The sequence below is a fragment of the Dasypus novemcinctus genome, chromosome 10, assembly GCF_030445035.2.
Source record: "Dasypus novemcinctus isolate mDasNov1 chromosome 10, mDasNov1.1.hap2, whole genome shotgun sequence".
Taxonomy (NCBI): domain Eukaryota; kingdom Metazoa; phylum Chordata; class Mammalia; order Cingulata; family Dasypodidae; genus Dasypus; species Dasypus novemcinctus.
In genome coordinates, this window is record NC_080682.1 from 58,247,207 (window position 1) to 58,259,210 (window position 12,004).

Consider the following 12,004-nt stretch of genomic DNA (forward strand, 5'->3'; position numbering starts at 1 on the left):
ACAATTACATGGCAGGTGGGACAGACACCTCTTATGGACTAGGCCACCACGCTAGGAAGAATTGCATGTGTCAAGAGAAGCAGCCCAGTGGAACTTGGGATATCTCCTCCCCCTCCCTTGCCCACATCTTTCTGATGGGATAATTTATAAGTTTGGAATCTTTACCCCACTCAACAGCCTAACTTCAACCATAGAAAACACAATTGACCACCAATAACTGGCCTTCAAAAGTAAGCAAATGCTTTCTGAAGTTTCATATTAATTTTTACTATTTCAGTCTAGTGTCCCTAAGGGGAATTGAGGCCATATAAATCCACTAGGCAAGAAAGACTTTGGAAAAGCAGTAATAGGGGCTTAGGGAGTTGGACAAAAAGATAAAATGTATCACAGGGCTTCACATTATGTTGTAAAGATTTAAATGTGAACCTCTTCTAAGTGATATTCCCATAATTAAGAAGTCATTGTTCTACTATGTTTCCTACCTAAAGGTTTAACAGTGGTGATGGAACCAGGAAATTGTGATGCTAGCCAAATGATACCTAGGAGGTGGGAATGAAACAGCTTAAAATTTAAATCAAGTTAAAAACAAATTGAGGGAAACCGACTTTGGCCCAGTGGTTAGGGCGTCGGTCTACCACATGGGAGGTCCGCGGTTCAAGCCCCGGGCCTCCTTGACCCGTGTGGAGCTGGCCCATGCGCAGTGCTGATGTGCGCAAGGAGTGCCGTGCTACACAGGGGTGTCCCCCGCGTAGGGGAGCCCCACGCGCAAGGCATGCACCCATAAGGAGAGCCGCCCAGCGCGAAGGAGGGAGCAGCCTGCCGAGGAATGGCGCCGCCCACACTTCCCGTGCCGCTGACGACAACAGAAGCGGACAAAGAAACAAGACGCAGCAAAAAGACACAGAAAACAGACAACCGGGGGAGGGGAGGGGAATTAAATAAATGAAAATAAATCTTTAAAAAAAAAACAAATTGAGGGAAGCAGACATGGCTCAACGGATAGAGGGTCTACCTACCACAAGGGAGGTCTGCGGTTCAAACCCAGGGCCTCTTGACCCTTGTGGAGATGGCCAACGTGCAGTGCTGATGTATGCAAGGAGTGCTGTGCCACGCAGTGATGTCCCCACGTAGGGTCGCCCCACGCGCAAAGAGTACACCCTGCAAGGAGAGCTGCCCAGCACAAAAGAAAGTTCAGCCTGCCCAGGAGTGGCGCCACACACGGAGAGCTGACGCAGCAAGATGACACAACAAAAAGAGACACAGATTCCTGGGCCGCTGACAAGAATAGAAGCGAACACAGAAGAACACACAGCGAATGGACACAGAGAGCACACAACTTGGGGTGGGGCGAAGGGGAGAGAAATAAATAAATAAATCTTAAAAAAAAAAGAAACAGATTGAATATTCCTATGTGCTAATGTTGCCCACTTGCATAAGATCTTTGTAAATGGAAAACATGCATTAGCCTATGTTGGCATGCTTCTTTGGGCAAAGATCTTTGTTAAATACAAAGGTTTCAAAATTTGTATTTAAAGTGAAAGCATTTAAAACTTGACTTACCTGACAGTAGCACTATTATTCTATTAACAGATAACTGTAGAACCTACGTTCACATTTAACTTATGTAAAGTGTGTAAAGCCTAGTACAGAGTGCCTAGGAGACACAGTATACACTTGGTTCTCTTATCCTTCGGTAAGTTTGATTTTTTTTTTTTTTTTTTAAAGATTTATTTTTATCTATTTAATTCCCCTCCCCTCCCCCGGTTGTCTGTTTTCTGTGTCTTTTTGCTGTGTCTTGTTTCTTGTTTCTTTGTCCGCTTCTGTTGTCGTCAGCGGCACGGGAAGTGTGGGCGGCGCCATTCCTGGGCAGGCTGCTCCCTCCTTCGCGCTGGGCAGCTCTCGTTATGGGTGCACTCCTTGCGCGTGGGGCTCCCCTACGCGGGGGACACCCTGCGTGGCACGGCACTCCTTGCGCGCATCAGCACTGCGCATGGCCAGCTCCACACTGGTCAAGGAGGCCCGGGGCTTGAACCGCGGGCCTCCCATGTGGTAGACGGACGCCCTAACCACTGGGCCAAAGTCCGTTTCCCAAGTTTGATATTTTTACTACCTTCCTGCCTATCTTCATGACCCCAATGAATCAACCTATGGACCAGAGTGTTGACGAAATGTTACTGCAGAAGAGATTTTGAGAAAATTGGCATATCATACAGCTATCATACAAAAATTTATTTCTTGTAACATAAAAAGTTCAGTTTCTATTATTGCTTGTGCCTCAACTGTTTAAGTGAATATTAAAGGGTTTGGAGGAAAAAAAAGAGAGAGAAGTCACTGTTCCCACAACTCTTTCTCTACAACTTTTCCCACTCTATTTAGTATAGTCAGTGATCTCCCTTTTTTGCTCAATCATATAATCATTTACTCCACAAATACTTATAGATTGTTCTCCATGAGAGTTGCTTGGCTGCAGAGACCAACAGGCTGCAATCCTCACTGTGAAGATCCGCAGCCAGAGTGGCTGGGTTCATGACCTGACCGCCGTGTCCTGCTGTGTCAGTTTAGGCGCATCACGAGACCTCTCCTCCCTGTTTCCTCCTTTCTAAAATGATGATAATAATGTCTGTCTTGCAAGGTCGTTTTAAAACTTAAAGGCCATGTAAAATGTTTGGAACATATCTGAGTACATATGTGGTCAGCAGTTAATAAATATTAGTTATTAGGAAAACAAAATCTAATTAAGAGGTTTCAGAGTCTTATCGTCTTCTTAAACTATGACAATTATAAATTTTTATACTTCCACTTTTGTGGTCAACTTCTATCTTCTCTGGAGTCTTTCATACTTCTTTAAATGCATCCCTTTTCTCCGATCATAATTCTCCAATGAGCACCTGGGTAAGCCATCCGGCTTTCTTAGCATTAGATTCAGTGCATTTGTGCATTAGATTTCTCCCCTCAAGTATGCTTATTTCCAAATATCTGTGGTTGTGGGGATGACTTAAGCAGCAAAGTAGCAAAGTAACCATTTCCCCATTAAGATTCCTTACAAATCCAACTACAACTATTACTAAGATGCTAAGAAAGCAGAGATGGAACAGGAGATTCTCCAATTATACATACATATTGACCAAAATTATTTTTCTTTTTCTGGACCAAGTTGCCAGCCTTCCTTCTCCATGCCCCTACCTTCTCCCTCCCCTGTCCTGACTACCTTGAAACTAAACTTGGAGCTGCAGGACTGCAGAGAAAAGCAACTCAGACTGTGGTGCGAAAAAAAGGAAGAAAAGACAACTTCGGATTCTAACTATTCTAAATACCAACCTAGCCCCAGACCTCTCCCACCCTTCTCCCTCTCACCCTGACTCTTATGTTGCTCAGGGTCCTCAGAAATTCGTAACTAGAAAGTTTCCTATCTCCATCTTCCTCTCTCTCAGCCCTTACAGACTCCAAGTGACCTAATTACCACAAAGGAAAACAATCCAAATGGTCTAATTACAATCTCATAAACCCTTCACCCATAACCAAACCAAACTAACTGCAACCTCAGTAAGTCCTTCACCCCTCCCAGTGATCAACCCCTTTACTATCTTCCACTTCTTTTCCTCCCATCCATTCCTAGCCCTTGAAAAGTGGGCTGTCCTTTGTTTTGATGGAATTGAGTTCTACTCTCTCTTCCCTGCTATAGCAACCCCTGAATAAAGTCATCCTTGCCTGTTTAACATTGTCCAATGCTGTTTTTTCTTTGACAATACATACAGACATATGCATGGGTGTATATACACACATATATATCCTTTTAAAATTCAAACTATTAATACTCTCCTAACATACAACTGGAACAATAAAATTGTACCTAGAAGAAAATTCGCCATCTCAAATGATTCCTTTTAAAAACGGGAGTTTCCAGTCATCAAGATAGCAGAGAGAGCAGCCTCAGGGCTCCCTTCCTCCATAGAAGCTTTAGTCAATAAATAAGAGCTGACAACCATCTTTAGCAACACTCCAGAAAACAGTTAAAGGGCCAAAGTGATAGGGAAAGTGCCAAATCAAGAAAAGGAAAACCAAAAAGTGGTAGGCTCTGGAATCAATTCAACAAGAAACATAACAATTATAAATATATATGTACCTAACAGCAGAGCCCCAAAATATAGGGAAAAAATATTGCCATCCTTAAAGGGAGATAAACATAGTTCTACATTAATAGGAGACTTCGATGCATCTCTTTCAATAATGGAACATCTAGACAGAAAATCAGTAAGAAAATAGAAAACATGAATGATAGTAGAAACCAACTAGACCTTACAGACATATATAGAACACATCACCCCAAAGCAGCAAAATACACATTCTTCTTCAGTGCACATGGATCATTCTCCAAGACAGATCATAAGTTAGGTCATAAAATAATACTCAATAACCTCATGAATATTAAAATCATAAAATGTACTGTCTCTGACCACAATGGAATGAAGCTAGAAAGCAATATCAGATATAGAATTGGATATTAAACAATCCAGTCTTAAACAACCACTGGGTCAATGAAGAAATCATGAGGGAAATTAGGAATACCTGGAGGCAAATGAAAACCAAAACACAACATACCAAACATAAGGGATGCAACAAAGTCAACACTGACAGGGAAATTTATAGCTTTAAATGACTTCTTAAAAAAGAAGAAAGATAACAAATCAAAGACCTGATCTCACAACTGGAGGACCTAGGAAAAGAAGGCAAACTAAACCCAAAATGAGGAGAAGAAAGGAAATAGCAAAGATTAGGGCAGAGACAAATGAAATACAGAATTTAAAAAACAATAGAGATAATCAATGAAACCAAAAGTTGCTTCCTTAAAAAGGTCAATAAAATCAATAAACCTTTAGCTAGACTGAAAAAAGATAGAGGACACAATTAACCAAAATTAGAAATGAAGAAAAGGACATTAATACCTACCCCAAAGAAGAAAAAGGGATTATAAGAGGATGAACTGTACACCAACAAATTAGATAACCTAGATGAAATGGACAAATTCCTAGAAACACACAAACTACTGACACAGACTCAAGAAGAAACAGAAACAGAACTGTGTGGGAGGGAGTGTCAACTACAATGTAAACTATTATCCATACTTAGTGGCAATACTCCAAATGTGTTCATCAAATGCAATGAATGTACCACACTAATGAAGGATGTTATTAATGTGGGTAAATGTGGGCAGTGTGGTGAGCAGGGCATATGGGAATCCCCTATATTTTCTATATAACATTTAGTAATCTAAATATCTTTTTTTAAATTAAAAATTATATATAAATTAGGTCACTATAGAATCATTAGAAAAAAAAAGAAAGAAAAACCAGAAGATCTTAACATACCAATAGCAAATAAAGATACGGAATCAGTAATCAAATGCCTCCTAACAAAGAAAAGCCCGAGATCAGATGGCTTCACTGGAGAATTTTACCAAACATTTTATGATAGTCTGGAACTCTATGACCCTAGAAAAAACATGTTCTTAAACATAATCCATCCCTGTGGGTACGAACCCTTTATAAGTAGGACCTCTTGATGATGTTACTTCATTAAGGTTTGGTCCAGAATGAGTTTTAATACATTACTAGAGTAATTTATAAGCAGAATGAAATTCAGACAGAAAGGGGAAAAGTCACAGGAAACAAGAAGCTAAAGGTCAATGGAACCTGGAAGAGAATGGAGAGGCCAGGAGAAGCCACTGTGGGCACTGCATATGAGAGAGAAGCCAAGGACCAAGGATCACCAGCAGCCAGCCCCCGAACACCAGTCTTCAGGTAGAAAGCATCACCTTGGTGGAGACTTAATTTGGACTTTTTCCTAGCCTCAAAACTGTAAGTTAATAAATTTGTATTGTTTACGCCAACCCATTTCATGGCATTGGCTTGAGCAGCTAAGGAAACTAAAACATATTCTGGGGGAAGCCAAGAAAGCAGCAAAGTAAAGAGGTACTGGAGTCAGCTCGCGCCCAGAGCTGTTTAAAGCACCAGTTTGGGGGCCCCAAGAGACCAGAAGAGTATCCTGCAACATCCCTGAAAGTATTGAAGAAGGACACTGCCCATCTGCAGAGAGAATTCACGAATAGAGCCCTCCATGCTGTGGAGGTCAGTGCCCATGGCGCAACCAACTCGGGAGCTATTCTGTGACTGGAGTTGGAAGCTCCATTTCCCAAAAAACTGAGGAGGAAGACACAGTGTGGCACCGACTTCAGTTACTGATCAGGAAAAAGTAGGAGGCTAAAGTATAATCCTAGGAACAGCTAAACTTTGAGCCTGTCCAGGTCAGAAGGAAGCCAGCAGCTGCCATTTTGACTAGACCCCTAGCATAAGGAGAAGTGGGGATGATTGAAAATCACAGTCCTGGTAGAGACTGGCTTTTTTCCACCCAGATCAGATTGCAGCTGTAGACTAAACCCTAGCCCCACCTCTGGCAGGGAGGAAGCTTGGGGGACCTGCACGGCCTCTCTGGGAAGCACAAGCCATGCCACAGAAGCCAGGGCTCATCCTACTCTAACGGCACAAGCCACCTGAGGAGCTATTCTGCTGGAGTTAGAAGCTCCATTTCCCGTAAACAGTGGAGGAAGAGACAGTTGTTCACCAACTTCAGCTACTGATTAGTGGACTTGGCTGGCTAAAGTATAATTCTAGAAATAGCTAGGGTTTGAGCCTGTCCAAGTTGGAAAGAGTCTGGTAGCCACCATTTTTACACTGTCCCTGGCATGAGGGGAAGCCTGGCTGACTGAAAATCCAGTGAAGTTAAGGATTGGCTTCTTTCCACCAGATTGTACTTCAGCCATAGCCTAGGTTCCAGTCCCACCTCCAGCAGTCAGGAAGCTGGCAGCACCTGCACCGGGCAACTGCAGGTGCTCTCCGCCAGCACAGACTGAATAGTTGGACACCTGGGACTGCATCGCCACACCCCAAGAGGATAGCAGAAGAGCTGGGTATCCTCGGTCTCTCCAGGTAACAGCAGGCATTTTCAGCCCACACAAACTGGTTTGTTGAGTGCCTTCGAGTCCATCTCCACCTCCATACCCCCTTAGAATAGGAGTGAGCTAATATTCCCTCAGCCTCTCAGGGCAACTACAGGCACTTTTGGCCTGCACAAACCTGACTGTTGGGCACCTGTGGCTCCACCGCCATCCCCAATAGAACAAGAGACAGACTGTGTTTGCCCAGCCTCTCTGGGTAACTGCAGGTGCTTCTGGCCCACACAGCCTGGACTAGTGGGTACTTGTGGATCCATCCTCACTCCCCAGTAGGAAAGGGTTTGGGGTTGGTGTTTCCACAACCTTTCCAGGAAACAGCAGACACTTTCAGCCTGCATGGATTGGACTGCTGGATGCCTATGAATCCACCCTCACCCCTAACAGGATAGGAGGGGTCTGGTGTCTCCACAGCCTCTCCAGACAATAGCAGGTACTTTCAGCCTACAGGGACTGAACTGTTGGGCATTGGTGGTTCTGTTTCCACCCCCTAAAGGGCAGAAGGGACAGTATACCCTCAGGCTCTCAGGCAACTGCAGGCATATTCAGCCCACATAGATTAGATTGTTGGGCAATCCAGAGGTCCATTCCCACCCCCAGCAGGGAGGGGGTCTGGTACTGCATCAGTTTACCTGGGTAATTGTGATTATTTTGGACCCACATGGCATAGACTGCTGACCACAACTATAGCTCCATCCCTGCCCAAGGTAGGGGAGAAAGGGGTGTGAATCTTCATCAATCTCTCCAGGCAACTACAGACAGTCTTGTCCTCTCCAACTTGGATCATTATATATAGCTGCAGTTCTGTCCTGACCCCTGACAGAGGATAAAGGTGGGAGAGGCTTCATCAATTCCTGGGGCAATGTGGGCAGCTTCAGCCTCCATAGCTGATAGCACCAATTACATCCTCAACTCCTACTACATAATGGACAAAGGAGAAAAGATAAGAAAGCTTTAAATTAAAGGGAGAAACTGCACCCAGAATAAATACATCTGGCAAGCCAGATGCGAAAACACAAACAAAAAATTACAATCCATACCAAGAAATAGGAAGAGATGGCCCAATTAAAGGAACAAGATAAGCCTGCAGATAACATGAAGGAGTTGAGACAACTAATCATGGATGTTCAAACAAATATCCTTAATGAATTCAATGAGATGGCTAAAGAGATAAAGGATATTAAGAAGACACTGGAATAGCACAAAGAAGAATTTAAAAGCATACATAGAAAAATAGCAGACCTATGGGAATGAAAGGAGCAATGAGTGAAAGTAAAAAATACATTGGAGGCATATAACAGCAGATTTGAGGAAGCAGAAGAAATGATAGTTGAGTTTGGAGGCATGGCCTCTGAAAGAAAACATACAAAAGAAAAGAATGGAAAAAAATTGAACACGGTCTCAGGGACCTAAATGACAGCAAGAGATGTACAAACATATGTGTCATGGGTGTTCCAGAAGGAGAAAAGAAGGGAAAAGGGGCAGAAGGAATATATGAAGAAATAATGGTGGAAAATTTCCCAACCCTATTGAAGGACACAGATATCCGTGTCCAAAAAGCACAACATACTCCTATCTGAATAAATCTGAATAGATCAACTCTGACACACATACTAATCAGAATGTCAAATGCCAAAGACAAAGAGAGAATTCTGAGAGCAGCAAGAGAAAAGTAATGTATAACATATAAGGGATGCCCAATAAGATTAAGTGCTAATTTCTCATCAGACACCATGGAGGCAAGAAGGTAGTGGTATGATATATTTCAGATACTGAAAGAGAAAAACAGCCAGTGAAGAAATTTACATCCAGCAAGATTATCTTTCAAAAATGAGGGTAAGATTAGAATATTCACAGATAAACAGAAACTGAGAGAGTTTATAACAAAAAGACTGGCTTTGCAGGAAAAACTAAAGAGAGTGTTACAGCCTGAAAAGAAAAGACAGAAGAGAGAGGCTAGGAAGAGAATCTAGAAATGATGACTGTATCAGTAACAGTAACTAAAAGTGTCAAAAGAGTGGTGAAAATAAAATGATGACAACACCCAAAGATCAAAATGGATGAAATAAGAACTTCCTTTACAGTAATAATACTGAATGGTAATGAATTAAACTCCCCAATCAAAAGACAAAGAGTGGCAAAATGGGTAAGAAAATATGAGCCATCTATATGCTGTCTGCAAGAGACTCACCTTAGACCCAAAGATACCAATAGATTGAAAGTGAAAGGTTGGAAAAACATATTCTATGCATGTAGTAAGCTATACTTATATCAGCTGATACAGAATTTATTTATTTATTTTTTTAAAGATTTATTTTATTTCTTTCTCTCCTTTTCCCTCCCTCTCCCCCCTGCATTGTCTGCTCTGAGTCCATTAGCTGTGTATTCTTCTGCATCTGCTTGCATTGTTAGGCAGCACCGGGAAACTGCATCTCTTTTTTGTTGTGTCAGCTCTCCGTTTGAGTGGTGTCACTCCTGGGCAGGCTGTGCTTTTCTCATGCGGGGCAGTTCTCTTTGTGGGGTGCACTCCTTGTGCGTACACATGGGGGCACCCCTGCATGGCATGGCACTCCTTGTGCATGGCAGCACTGCAGGTGGGTCAGCTTATCACACAGATCAGGAGGCCCTGGGTATCGAACCCTGGACCCTCCATATGGCAGGCAGACACTCTATCGGTTGAGTCATGTCCACTTCCCGATACAGAATTTAAAAGCAAAACTGTTATTAGAGACAAGGAAGGACATTACATATTAGTGAAAGGGATGATTCACCAGGAAAAAATGACAATCATAAATGCATATGCACCTAACCAAGATGCCCCAAGATACATGAGGCAAACACTCGCAAAACTGAATAATAGCTGGAGACTTCAATACAACACTCTCAGCACTGGACAGAACATCTGGGCAGAGGATCAATAAAGAAACAGAGAGCTTGAAAACTATGGTAATAGGACTAAACTTAATAGACATATACAGAACACTGCACCCCAAACAGCAGGATATACATGCTTTTCAAGTGCTCATGGATCTTTCTCCAGGATAGACCATATATTGGGTCATAAAGCAGATCTCAATCAATAAAACAAAATCAAAATTATACAAAGCACTTTCTCTGATTTTAATGGAATAAAGCTGAAGTCAACAAGCAGCAGAAAAAGGGAAAATTCACATTATATGGGGATTGTTTACTCTCTTAAATAATCAGTGGGTTGAAGAAGAAATTTCAAGAGAAATCAGTAAATATCTCGAGATGAATCACAATTAGAACACAGCATATCACAACCTATGGGATGCAACAAAGGCAGTGTTGAGAGGAAAATTTATAGCCCTCAATGCTTACATTAAAAAAGAAGAAAGAGTTAAAATCAATGACCTAACTACACACTGGAGGAATTAGAAAAAAAGAACAGCAATCTAATCCCAAAGCAAGTAGAAGGAATGAAATAACAAAGATCAGAGCAGAAATAGATGACATAGAGAACAAAAAAAGTAGAGAGAATAACAAAACCAAAAGTTGGGTCTCAAGAAGATTAACTAAATAGACAAACCCTTAGCTAGACTGACTAAGAAAAAAAGAGAGAAGATGCAAATAAATGAAATAAAAAATGAAAATAGGAACATTACTACTGACCTCACAGAAATGAGATCATAAGGGGAAACTATGAACAACTTTAGACAGTGTAGACAAAATGGAAAAATTTCTAGGAACCTACAAACAACCTACACTGACCCTACAAGAATAGAAGACCTCAACAAACCAATCACAAGAGATTGAAACAGTCATCAAACAGCTCCCCAAAATGAAAAGCACAGGACCAGATAGTTTCACAGGTGAGTACTACAAAGCATTCAAAGAAGATTTAATACAAACCTTACTCAAACTCTTCCAAAATATTGAACAAGAAGGAATGCTACCAAACTAATTCTATGAAGTCAGTATCACCCTAATACCAAAGCCAGATAAAGATGTTACAAAAAGAAAATTACAAGTCTATTTCTCTAATGAATACAGATGCAAAAATCTTCAATAAAATACTTGCTAATTGAATCCAATAACACGTTAGAGAATTATTCATCATGATCACATGGGCTTTATACCAGGCATGCACTGTGGTTCAACACAAGAAAATCAATCAACATAATAAATACACCACATTAATAAATCAAAGAAGAAAAACAGCATGATCTTATTGATTGACGCAGAAAAGGCATTGACAAATACAGATTCTTTCTTTATAAAAATACTACAAATGATAGGAACTGAAGGAAACTTCCTCACCATGATAAAGGTCATATATGAAAAACCTAGAGCTAACACTGTACTCAACGGTGAAAGACTGAACGCTCTCCCATTGAGATCAGGGACAAGACAAGGATGCCCATTGTCACTATTGTTTTTCAGTATAGTGCTAGAGGTTCAAGCTAGAGCAATCAAGCAAGAAAAAGAAATTAGAGGCATCCAAATTGGAAAAGAAGTAAAACTTTCACTATTCATAGATGATATGATCTTATATCTAGAAAGTCCTGAAAAATCTACAATAAAGCTGCTAGAGCTAATAATTTCAGTAGTGTGTCAGGATATAAGATCAATACACAAAAATCAGTGGCGTTTCTATATACGTGTATGTGTAATCTGAGGAAGAAGTCAGTAAAAAATTTCATTTACAATAGCAACTAAAAGAATCAAATATTTAGGAATAAACTTAACCAAGGATGTAAAGTACTTGTATTAAAAAAACTACAATGCATTGTTAAAAGTAATAAAAATTAAAAAAAAAAGAAATTGGAAGAACACTTCATGCTCATGGATTGCAAGACTAAATATCATTAAGAGTCAACTCTACCCAAACTGAAATACAGATTCAATGCAATCCCAACAAAAATTCCACCAGCATTTTTTTACACAGATGGAAAACACTTAAAAAGGAAAAGTGAAGTTGGAGGACTCTCACTTCCAGATTTTAAATCATATTACCTATCTACAGTGGTAAAAACA

General features: G+C 41.0%; 1 protein-coding gene across 1 annotated transcript in view; it reads right to left on the minus strand.

The window, feature by feature from the left end:
• KIAA1549L (KIAA1549 like) overlaps nucleotides 1–12,004 on the minus strand; it is a 318,974-nt gene that overhangs the window by 151,004 nt on the left and 155,966 nt on the right. The window lies entirely within an intron of this gene.